Source organism: Thamnophis sirtalis, unplaced genomic scaffold (genome assembly GCF_051295495.1).
Source record: "Thamnophis sirtalis isolate CommonGarterSnake01/CBP01778 unplaced genomic scaffold, rThaSir2_p1.2 scaffold_3, whole genome shotgun sequence".
NCBI lineage: Eukaryota > Metazoa > Chordata > Lepidosauria > Squamata > Natricidae > Thamnophis > Thamnophis sirtalis.
Genome location: NW_028261383.1, coordinates 138026372 through 138039665, shown reverse-complemented (window position 1 = coordinate 138039665; position 13294 = coordinate 138026372). Strand labels below are relative to the sequence as shown.

Here is a 13294-nt window from a genome sequence, read left to right as displayed (position 1 = left end):
GTCACATGACCACCAAGCCATTCCCCAAAACAGGCCACACCTACAGAATAGGTTCTAAAAAATTTTGAAACCCACCACTGGTTCTGAGTTATAACATCGAAAAAAGTGACATATGACCTTTTTCACACTGAAGGCTGTTGCAGCATCCCCATGGTCACAAGATCAAAATTCAGATGCTTGGCAACTGCCATGTATTTATTTCTTTATTTCATTTTTTCCCCACATTTGTTTATTAAAACTGACATAAAAGCTTTAAAAAAAACACCCCGCTTGTTTGGGGCTTTTTTAAAATAACAGATATAAAGAAATTATCGTCTTGGACTCCCTCTTCCATTTCCACACTCTCGTCCTCTTCCACTGCCTCTTCCATGGTCTCTACCTGCAACTGCCTTCCTTTTTGGGATTTCACTTTTGGTTCAACATCCACCAGCACTGTCTGGCAGAATAAAATTATCTGATATTATTGCCTCGAATGCTCAATGTCTCCAACTGGACAGGTTCTCTATTCTTCAAAGTCATCTTTACAGCTTTAAGATGGGTATTGATGCTGACATCCACTCCTGCAATGGTTCCATGTACCTGAGTCCCATTTTTCAGTTCAATGGCGACAGTTTCATGACTAAGTTTTATGAGAAATTGCACGAGTTTCATGGCAGAAAGGCAACAGGTGCAACTTGAAGCAGATAAACCAGATACAGAGGCTGAGAGGCTGAGAGTGAGAAGCCAAAAGGAATGATGAAAAATTGAGCTTGGCACAGCCCCCTCAAACTAGGCCGCTTCCGTTATTCATGAAGGGAAGCAACTGCCACGCTTCTGAGCGAGTGCTGAATCAATCAACTAGCATGTATTTATGACAGTTGTAATGTCATCTTTTGTGATCTTCTAAAAAGCAAAATCCTTGGGGAAGCCTGAATCAGTTAATAACCGTGTTACTAACTTAAGAATGTCTGTGTTTCATTTAGCAACGGTGGCAAGAAAGGTCATAAAATGGGGCAAAACTAACTTAACAAATGCCTTGCTTTTTTAAAAAAATAATTTTTATTGAATGTTTTAATCTTTAAAAACAGTAAAGAAGACACAACAAGAAAAAAAACAAAAAACCCATAGAACATACATAACAATATACAGTAATTTTACAGCTTTCTATATCGGGTTTTCTGCTTAGCTTTTATAAATCTCCCTTCTGCATTGCCTTCCTATTACTTTAACCTTGTCCTATAGTGTAGCAAATGTAATATTAACACTTATAATAATATTCATTATTTGTATCGCCATATATTTATATTCTCTATTTTCTGTTTTGGCTTCTGATTTCTAGCCACTTATACATTTTATTCCATACTTTATAGAAGTCCGATTCTTCTCTTTCTTTTAGTTCTATTATCATTTTATCCATTTCTGCTTAGCCACATAAATTTTGGGCTCAATTATGATCTTAAGCCGAGGACCACCTGGAGATGGTGTTCTCTTTTTCCAACTGGCTTTATTTTCTGCTAGGAAGCATTTTGAGCTCCAGAAAAGCTGTTAAATATTGCAGATGGAAACCACTGCACATTCTATACGTCGGAGCACTAAAAAGTGTGAAAGAAGGACCCAATAGTCTCTTAAAAGAATTTTGCAAAAATCAATATTATATCATCACCCGTGAAGTTTAGAAATAGACTTCTAGTTTATAAAGAGCGAGGCTAAAGCCAGGTCAGTTTTTAATGTGCAATGCATACGACATTTCATGAGTCCTCCAGATGACAAGAACTTTCTGTAGTGAATAGGCTATTTTTACCTTCCTCCAATTATCTGTGGAGATAATCAGAGTAGATAGAAAGATATAAAACAAGTTGTATTACCTGAAGTTTTGGATGCTATAAGACAGTTAAACTCTGTCACCTTTTATAGCATAGCTTCAACATTTACTGTGATCATTTATGTTGATTCTAGATGTAAACTCCCACCTTACTCTTGCTTAGATCCAAATAAGAAAGTTGTTTTTGCAATTATTTTTGTGCTATGCATAATTCTGGATTTTCACAATCTTGATCCAACAATCAAACAAAAGAATTGTGTACTCAAGTGCATGATCTCACAGTATTTTTAAATTGAACATATACCCCACTTGGAGTGGAAGAAGCAGGGTAAAGGCAACAAGAATCCAAGATAAGTGGGATAAAATTCTTGGACTATCCTTATCAGATCTGGACAGAAAAATGAATTTTTCAATTTGAAAAAAACAACAACAGCATTTTAGTTCTGAGGAAGAGGAGGAGGAGGAAGAGGAAGAGGAGGAGGAGACGCAAAGAAGTGACATTTTGCAAAAAGAATTTATATTAGAAAATATGTGAAGAAAGAGGATTTCCATCTATCAACTTACTGAAAAGACACAACATTCTAAAAGACTTAAGAGCTAAGAGACACTAAGAGGACAATGCATAATAACTATTCCTTCAATTTTATAGTCTTCCTCCTACGAAAAATAAGAGGTATCCCAGACAGTTTGTCACCTTGAGGCAAAATGGGTGACAAACAAATCTAATAAATACCTTAAAACTTAAACTGAAGATTGAGATCTATGAGAATATGAAGATAAACAAATATCTTTTTAAGCTAGGAAACGTGACTTTTTCATGGCCAAAGGCCACATTTGATATTTGAAAGGGGCAAGGGGCCACTTTTTTAAAAAAATGATATTATAATGGATGGCTGAGGCCATAAGGTGAAAGGCTGGGGGTCTTAAATTTCTAGTCCCAGAGTCCATTTATAATATGGAGCCACTTTCTGCTTTATGGGAATATGTTGGTAGATCTTGTTTCTTTTTCTTTTTTGACAATGCATGTATTTTTATCTTTATGTATTTTTTACGATTCTCTGTCATTATTTTAAAATCAATAAAAGAACAAATAAAAATAGTTAAATTGATTGGCCAGCTGGCCTTCCAGAGCAGCTTGAAGACATGGCTTTGCCTTCTGGCCTGGAGATCTGGGAATGTGGGTATGGAACCTATAAAGTGGCTACATTACTCGGGAAACTGAGTGTGCTCTGCAGATTATAGTTCTTGTTGTTTTTTAAAGGTTTTTAAAAATGTGTGTGTGTGTGTGTGTGTGTGTGTGTGTGTGTGTGTGTTATATTTTTGGTTATTATGTTGCATTGTGAACAAGCAAGTACTGGAGCGCATAACTCAGGAAGCTCAAACTGCCCAAGGAGCTACTGATACAGTTCTACAGAGGAATTTTTGAGTCTGTCATCTGCACCTCTATAACTGTCTGGTTTGGTTCTGCAACACAACAAGACAGACACAGACTTCAACGGATAATTAGAACTGCAGAAAAAACAATTGCTGCCAATCTGCCTTCCATTGAGGACCTGTATACTGCACGAGTCAAAAAGAGGGCTGTGAAAATATTTACAGACCCCTCGCATCCTGGACATAAATTGTTTCAACTCCTGCCCTCAAAATGACACTATAGAGCACTGCACACCAAGACAACTAGACACAAGGACATTTTTTTTCCTGAATGCCATCACTCTGCTAAACAAATAATTCCCCCACCACTGTCAAACTATTCACTAAGTCTATTCACTACTCTTAATCTTTCCATCGTTCCTATTACCCATCTCTTCCCACTTATGACTGCATGACTGTAACTTCGTTGCTTATATCCTTATGATATATTGATATTGATTGTTTCCTGATTGCTTATTTGTACCCTATATCTATCATTAATTGTTGTAACTTATGATTCTTGATGAATGTACCATATATTTTGCACCAAGATTTTGAAGAGGTAAGTAAGAAAAAAAGTTTTTGTCCTCCCTGGCCCCCAGGAGCAAAATGGAGGCATTTTCCTCTTCCCCAGCCCTGTTGAAACCTGCAGAGTGCTTCTGGGTGGTTGGGGGAAGGCAAAAACACCCCCATTTTTGCAAAAAACCTGTCCGTTTTTTACCCATTTTTTACAAAAATCGGATGCGGGGCTTCAGGAGGCCAAAAATGGCTGTATTCGGTGTGTAAGATGCATCAACATTTCCACGCTCTTTTTTTGGGGGGGGGGAGGCGTGTCTTATACTCTGAAAAATATGGTATCTTGTTTTTTTTATTTACACTGAGAGCATGTCCACCAAAGACAAACTCCTTGTGTATCCAATCACATTTGGCCAATAAAGAATTCTATTCTATTCTATTCTATTCTATTCTATTCTATTCTATTCTATTCTATTCTATTCTATTCTATTCTATTCTATTCTATTCTATTCTATTCTATTAACATACATGTCACTGGAAAGCAAAATCACAAAACACGGTGGCTGGACACCATGAAAACTGAGACCAGCCAGATCATAGAACAATCCAAAGAAGTAGTGCAAGATTGAAAGACGTGGAGAGACTTGGCCCATCGAATCTCCAAGAGTTGGAAATGACTGAATGGATATCATCGTCGTCCTCCTCCTCCTCCTCCTCCTCCTCCTCCTCCTCCTCCTCCTCCTCCTCCTCCTCCTCCTCCTCCTCCTCCTCCTCATCATCATCATCATCATGCTGCTGTCCAAACTTTACCAACAAATGTGCAGACAAATGTCTATTTCCACTCCCATTTGGCCACCACCCACTCTTGTTTTGAGTAACTTGATAAAAATGATTTGAAATCTCTTGTTTCAGAGCAGAACATTTGAACAGGATTTTCAATGATGCCTTAATTAGAAAAAAAAAGATGAAAGACCAATGTAGTAGAAAAGACTACTTTTTGTTATCAAAAGCAGGATCCTGAAATGAATGGGAAGACCCAGGAATCCATAAAGTAGATCTTTAACCCTCATATTCTTTTTATAGAACTTCTTTTAATGGACCTATATTTTAGGAACTGACGCATGAAAATGTTCCTCAAAGTTTGGCAGTGCTGCAGATGTTTTCCCAGAGTTTTGAGTATTTCCTAAATGCCCAGGCATTGTTTGGTGAATTTCTTGGCAACAGCCTGTCTTAGGAAAACCAAGACCTCCTCATTTCTTTTTCTTTAAAGAGCTGGATTGACTAGCTGGAAATATCATTTGGTTTCTGTATTTGTACTGGATTGTGGATCACAAGGAAGTTACAGTATGTACTGGCTTCTGGAATAAGCTTTCTGCTTTGTGGTTCAGAAATCTGAGAAAAGTAAACCAAAGATGTTTATATCGTTTTCATTGACTCCACGAAACGGAAAGAGGGAGGGGAATTGTTTACACGCACAGAGGATTAGCAGGCGGAGAGGCAATCTCTTCTCACACTTTTCAGTATCTATCTATCCAACAGATCCATCTTTCTGATTATTGGATTTCCTATGGCAATAATGGATAATGATCTATTGAGACCCAGCAACTCTTAAGGCTGTCCAGGATCTTGCTGTAAACTCACTTCATGAAGGCCCAGAAGCCATCTGGAAATGACAGCAATAAAGGTAGCAAACAAATGGATCCAGGTAAAAGTTACTGGACCTGACAAGCAGAGGTCTTAATGCTTGCTGCCACATTGGCATGGTTGATGCAGAATTGTAGATGATAAATACATCATTTGTCATTTTTATTTTGGAATGGCCCTTTGTTTCTTCAGCACAACAATGCTTATTCTCAAGTACCTATGCTCTCAGGGTACATAAGGAGAAAAAAATACATTCATCAAGAATAAAAAGATACAACACTTAGTGATAGTCAAGGTTACTAATAAGCTATCAAATTGTACTAGGAAACAAATAAACAATATAAATTGAAAGTTACAAGCAACATGGTTTAGTGAGTATTTGAAGTTACAATGGCACTGAAAAAAGTGACTTATGACCCATTTCCACACTTATGACCATTGCAGCATCCCTATGGTCACGTGATAAAAAAAATTGGGCACTTGCCAATCGGCATGTATTTATGACAGTTGCATCATCCCGAGGTCATTTGATCACTATTTGTAAACGGGCTTCCAACAAGCAAAGTCAATGGGAGATGCCAGATTTGTTTAATGATCACACGAGTCACTTAACAACTGCAGTGATCCGCTTAACAACTGTGGCAGAAAAGGTCATAACTTGGGGCAAAACCCGACTACTGCCTTGTTTAACAACAGAAATTTTGGGCTCAGTGAAGGTCATATATCAAGGACTACCTGTAGCAGTGGCTCTTCAAAAATCTTCATAAAATCCATAGTTTAACATTCCCAAACAGTACCACTTCTGAATGTAGTTGTCAATTATAGTCTTTACTATAGTCTAGTATTTTACATCCAACGATCAGCTTTTACAGCAGGCCAACTCATGAGTTACTAATAACAAGGAGGGGAAATTTTCAATCTAGCTAGGGAAATGGGGAGGAAAGAGGAACAATTTAGTTTGGCAAATTGGACTTTCTGGTTTTTTTCTTCTTTTTTGAAGACGTTTCACTTCTCATCCAAGAAGCTTCTTCAGCTCTGCTATTCTTCAGAGCTGAAGAAGCTTCTTGCATGAGAAGTGAAACGTCTTCAAAGAAAAAAAAACAGAAACTCCAGTTACCTCTTGAAAAAGCACCTTTGGGGCAATCTTTGAGATGACTGAGAATCTCCAAAGACATTTAGTTTGGCAGTTTATTGCTAGCTTACCCTAAGACCCAGTCTCTACCCCAATATTGATTACATAATTCATAAACTAGTTATTCTTTAGTATATCTTGTGATAGACATCCTACCCCTTTTTAAGTGTGATAAAGGGGCAGGGCTTCAATTGCATAGTCATGGCTGCCATCTTGATCTTTCTGACACACACACATGCACACGCACAGGCACACCTGTTGTATTTCAACCAATCAGAAATCACACAATACCAACTTGAAGAAAATGCATACAGAATGACAAATATTGATGAAAATGATGTTATTCTGTGCACAGAAATATATTATATTATGGATAATTGTTTGAAAGAAATACATGCATTAGAGAAAATTACACTTAGAAAGGATAGGAGAAACACACTAAAAATGTAGGATTGTTTGTGTAGGCTTTAGAAAAATTGAATATATGGTTTTGGAAGAGTTGGATATGATAAACCAGGGGTGTTCAAAGTTGGGAACTTTAAGACTTGTGGACTTCAACTCCCAGAATTCCCCAGCCAGCTGGTTTGGACACCCCTGTGATAAACTTTAAATTAAAAAATGAAACAGAAAACAAAGGTGGTGTGATCTCATACTAAATCTCAGAAAAAAAATAAATGGAAGGCTAACAGAATCAAAATGACATAATTTCTTGTTAGTCTATTTATTTGAGAGAACTGTCTGGATTCTGGTATTGCAATAAGGATAATGAGAAGAAACTCCCACTCTGTTCTCTGAGCAAATATTCCTCTAGTTGTGTTCCACCTGCTGTGCATTAGTAGATGAATAAAGGAAAGTCATGACATTTTTGCTTGTTGCTCAATCTATAAACTTGAAAGTAAAGTTTGACTCTTCTGCAACCTGACCGTGTTATTTACCAAATGTGGATTAGCCGTGTACATTCCCTCCCTAGTCTTTTTTTGGGGGGTGGGGGAAGTGGGGAGGAAAGGAAATTGCACAGATTTTATCCTCAGACAGTGCAGAGGTTGGGGAGGAACATGGGCCAGTCCTGGAGTATGGGGAAGGCTCTGATGAGGGCTCTATGTCAGAGGCAGAGAGGGGGCCAGAGCCCTATGCCAGTTATCAGCTGCCTTCAGAGTCAGACATCCATGAGACAGATGAACAGTTGGAGCCTGTTCCCAGTGTGCTCATGCGCAGAGTTGCCAGACGAAGAGAACAGCTAAAGAACAGGGGCTGATTTGGGAGTAAGGCCACAGATGGATGGTGAATGGCCCCTCCCAGAGGAAATAAAGTAGGAGCGAAAGGGGAGTAGAATTTGCAGGAGACAATAAGTTTGCTTAATTGGTTTGTGACTCTCTGAGACTCCTTTCCAAGTTTTGCAGATATTGGCCTGTCAGCTCTTCAAGCCGGATAAGGTTTGTGACTGCGAATCGTCCCTTGAAAGACTTTGCTGGATGTGAATGAGCAGAATTCACAGTCAATTAATACAAGAGGCTTTTGTTGGGACCAGGACTTTGCTGCATGCTCTTGGGAAGCCTCGGTCAGAACAAAAGGCAGTACAAACTGAGATGGCTGAACCTATTTGATTAAAGGGAAATCTCATTTTTCTGCTGAAGTTTCCCATTGGAGCCATCACAGTCAAAGAAAGAAAATCCATGAAAGAAAGATGCTTGCAAAACAAGCATGTCTGAAATGACATCCAGGCAGACTCTTGACTGCCTCTGAAGACAATAGGACTAAAAGTAACAATAGCATTTAGCATTACTATATATAACATCCCATAGGACTTTATAGCACTCTCTCACTGGTTTACAATGAAAGCATTATTTTCATGTTGCCCCCCCCCCCCAAACAATCTAGGGCCTCATTTTACTGACCTCGGAAAGGTGGAAAGTGAGTCAACCTTGAATTGGTCAGGATCGAACTTCTAGCTGTGGGCAGAGTTATCCTGAAATACTGCAATTTAACCACTGTGCCACCAGGACTCCTCTCCCTGATACCCATCCTAGATCCAGTCACATCTCATGCGCATGTTGAATCCAATACAGGAGTCATCACAAGAGTGTGTTTTAAAGTCCTGCTAGAACTTTTTTGCATTTGTTACCAATTTCAATTTATTCCACCCCTCGTTATTTCCTATTTCTAGGAGGCTGGTGCATTTTCTTCTCTTCCCACAGACATCACACACCAAACTTAGATAATAAGTAACCATAGTGGAATGCGCAGGATGATAATTCAATGGTATACCTCTAATCCTATTGAATGATATAGTGTCATCACAGGCAGTCAATTAAATAACATTGCATCAGAGGGGGTTTGAAGATAGAATAGAATAACAGAGTTGGAAGGGACCTTGGAGGTCTTCTAGTGCCACCCCAGGCTCAGGCAAGAAACCGTATACCATTTCAGACAATGGTTATCCAACATCTTCTTAAAAACTTCCAGTGTTGGGGCATTCACAACTTCTGGAGGCAAGTTGTTCCACTGAGTAATTGTTCTCACTGTCAGGAAATTTCTCCTTAGTTCTAAGTTGCTTCTCTCCTTGATTAGTTTCCACCCATTGCTTCTTGTTCTGCACTCAGGTGCTTTGGAGAATAGTTTGACTTCCTTTTCTTTGTGGCAACCCCTGAGATATTGGAACACTGCTATCATGTCACCCCCTGGTCCTTCTTTTCATTAAGCTAGATATACTCAGTTCCTGCAATTGTTCTTCATATGTTTTAGTCTCCAGTCCCCTAATCATATTTGTGGCTTTTCTCTGCACTCTTTCTAGAGTCTCCACATCTTTTTTTTACATCGTGAGGACTAAAACTGAATGCAATATTCCAAGTGTGGCCTTACCAAGGCATTATAAAGTGGTATTAACACTTCATATGATTTGATACCCATATATTGTGAAGAAAAATTGGAAATGTCATCTGTCCTCCTGTACTGTGCTGGAATTCTTGCATAGCCTGATCTCAAAGGGTAGTTTGACACAGGTCACCCTGATTGCCTTGACAAAAATACACATATCAAACCATCTATATTTTGAGAAGGAAGTCCAAACTACTACAGGTAGTTCTTGACTTACAACAGTTCATTTACTGACTGTCCAAAATTACAACAGCACTGAAAAACCTGACTTATGACTGTTTTTCACACTTATGACCATTGCAGCATCCCCACAATCAGATGAGCAAAATTCAGGCGCTTGGCAACTGACTCATATTTATGACGGTTGCAGTGTCCCATGGTCATTGTGATCCCCTTTCGGGACCTTCTGTCAAGCAAAGTCAATGGGGAAGCCAGATTCATTTAACCACCATGTTACTAAGTTAATACCTGCAGTGATTCACTTAACATCTATGCCAAGAAAATTCCTAACATTGGGAAAAACTCAAGTGCTTTGCTTAACAATAGAGATTGGGGGCTCAGTGTGGTTGTAAATCAAGGATTACCTGTAATGGGACATTTGCAGAATGCTTCTTCAATACTGTTCTGACCGAGGCTTCAAGAGCATGAAGCAAACATTTTGTCCCAACAAAAAACCCTTTTATTAGTTTACTGTGAATTCTGCTCATTCACATCCAGCAAAGTCTTTCAAGGGAGAATTTACAGTCACAGATCTTATCTGGCTTGGAGAGCTGACAGGCTGATATCTGCAAAACTTGGCAAGGAGTCTAAACGAACTAATTGTCTCCTGCAAACTCCACTCTCCTTTCGCTCCTCTTTTATTTTCTCTGGGAGGGGCCATTCATTGTCCACCTCTGGCGTTATATCCAAGTTGACCCCTGTTCTTTAGCTGTTCCCTTCATCTGGCAATTCGGAAACAGGCTCTAGCTGTTCATCTGCCTCACTGATGCCTGACTCTGAAGGCAGCTGATAACTATCAGATGGCCCTGGCCCCATCTCTGCCTCTGACACAGAGCACCCGTCAGACTCCAGGACTGGCCCATGTTCCACCCTAACCTCCTCACTGTCTGAACCTGCTGCCAGCTCTGCTGGCCGCTGGCAGGCCACAACAAATACTCATAAAGTTACAAATGAACTAGGAGAGCCATTGCATTGTAAAATATGAACACGAATTACATCTGAATGAATAAATGGCGGCTAATGTCTTGGTGGGTGGTAGACATATTGTTTTGTCTAAGCCTATTTTCTACTGAAGATATAACTTCCTGGCACTCTCTACATTCAAAGCCACTGGAAAAGGAGTTACTAAAATAACATATTGCAAGTTAATTAAAAGCTTACAGCACATTTAAAAGAACTTGGAATAACAATAGGTGTGTCTTCTAATTTAATAAATCACATACTTCTAGGGTGAAATCAAATACTCCCCAGAGCAAGCACCACACATCTATTTTTGCAAAAATAGGCTGATCATATTGTAACAGCTGGGATTTATTCGGGCTTCTTTGACAAAATACCTGCCAATTTGCCATCTCTTTCATCTAGAAATAAGGAAGTACTAATGGGCGGGTTTCAGCAGACATCCAAGAATGGCGAAGAGCCAGTGAATCTAAGGACTCTTAAAATCCAGCCATGCCTTGATAGGAAGCTTATCTTTTGCTCAGGGTTGCAGATTTTCATTAAACAAGCACATGTTGCTACATGTAGTCCTCGACTTACAATAGTTTGTTTAGTGACCATTGGAAGTTACAATGGCACTGAAAAAAGGTAGTTTAATGAGTCACTAGCACTGATGTTGTTACCTAGTTTGAGTAATGAAACATCTGCAAGAAAACAAGCAAGCTCAGAGAGCATCAATCAAGGTCACGTGAAGTGTTAATACCACTTTATAATGCCTTGGTAAGGCCACACTTGGAATATTGCATTCGGTTTTGGTCACCACGATGTTGAAAAGATGTGGCGACTCTAGAAAGAGTGCAGAGAAGAGCAACAAAGATGATTAGGGGACTGGAGGCTAAAACTTATGAAGGATGGTTGCAGGAACTGTGTATGTCTAGTTTAATGAAAAGAAGGACTAGGGGAGACATGATAGCAGTGTTCCAATGTCTCAGGGGCTGCCACAAAAAAGAGAGTGTCAGAATATTTGCCAAAGCACCTGAGTGTAGAACAAGAAGCAATGGGTGGAAACTAATCAAGGAGAGAAGTTTCCTAGAACTAACGAAAAATTTCCTAACAGTGAGAACAATTAATCAGTTGAACAACTTGCTTCCAGAAGTTGTGAATGCTCCAACACTGGAAGTCTTTAAGAAGATGTTGGATAACCATTTGCCTGAAATGGTATAGGGTTTCCTGCCTAGGCAGGGGGTTGAACTAGAAGACCTCCATGGTCCCTTCCAACTCTATTATTCTAGTGTTCCAAACATCAAGGACACCTCCACCCCCGACTTAATGACTGTTTTTCAACACAACCATTGCAGCAATCCCCATGGTCATGTGATCAAAATTCAGACTGTTGGCAACTAACTCATATTTATGATGGTTGCACTGTCCGGTGTGTGTGTGTGTGTGTGTGTGTGTGTGTGTGTGAGAGAGAGAGAGAGAGAGAGAGAGAGAGAGAGGGAGGGAGAGAGAGGGAGAGAGAGAGAGAGGGAGGGAGAGATGTGATCACCTTTTGGGACCTTCTGGCAAGCAAAGTCAATGAGGAAGTCACTTAACAACCGTGTTACTAACTTAACAAGTGCCCTGATTCATTTAATAACTGTGGCAAGAAAGGTTTTAAAATGGGGCAAAAAACTCACTTAACAGCTGTCTTTGGGCTCAGTTGTGGTCGTAAGTAGAGGATTATCTGTACAGTTTGTGAACAAAAGTATGCAAAAGCAAGTAGAAACATATTAGACGTTTGTAGCTGATAACGCAGATAAGTGGTCTGTATCATCATTTAATGTCAGATGCTTTTCAGTGTTCACCATATAAATTGCTCTATTTACTATGTTTCCATAAAGAAACAGATGCACCACATGAAATTGTTTAATTTAAAAAAATGCTCACAAAATTGCTTAGTGGTGTAGGAAAGGCACCTGGCAATAGAAGGAGCTGAAAAGATGTTGTTGTTGTTGTTGTTTTTAGATCAGTGCTTCCAAAATCACAAATTTCATCAGCTAGACAGCTCACTTAGGAAGGTCAATTTTTCTAGACAGGAATGCACTTAATAAGATTAAAACACCCTTTAGGGAGCTTACACACCACGCCTGATATCTTGTCAATTTGGGGTTTGTTGAATTATAGAGCAGCAACTTGGAACTGTCTATTCATATAATTCTTAGACGTTTCCTATCAGTGTTGTGCTGTTATTCTTTTTCCCTATCTGAAACTCTTAAATCAGAAAGGCAACAATACAGAGATTCTGCTTTACTTCTGTGAAGGCTAGCATGGCATTAACTTTTCTAAAATAGCTTCCTCTGTAACCCAAATATTCTTTCTCTCAAATAGCTAGGAAGAGCATTGCAATAAGGTACTTTTAGATGGCAAATGACCTTTTTGGCTCTCTGCTCACTATCAATTCTTAAGCCAATTTGTTATGGGATAGTGGAACCATCTGAAAAAGTCAATTATTCGTCTCTAGACTAATAGACCGTATTGCAGTGATGGTGAATTTTTTCAGCACTTCACGCACGTGCGCTCATCTGGGCTGCAACCAGGGTAGAGGAGCTGTCCAGGAGGCATGCATGCACTAGAACAGTGGTTCCCAAACTTGGCAACTTTAAGACTTGTGGACTTCAACTCCCAGAATTCTCCAGCCAGCAGAGCTGGCTGGAGAATTCTGAGAGTTGAAGTCCACAAGTCTTAAAGTTGCCAAGTTTGGGAATCACTGCACT

At 39.4% G+C, this 13294-nt stretch overlaps 1 pseudogene; it reads right to left on the bottom strand.

The window, feature by feature from the left end:
- Window positions 1-308: 308 nt before the first annotated feature.
- Window positions 309-651, bottom strand: LOC148048201 (uncharacterized; annotated as a pseudogene).
- Window positions 652-13294: the final 12643 nt, after the last annotated feature.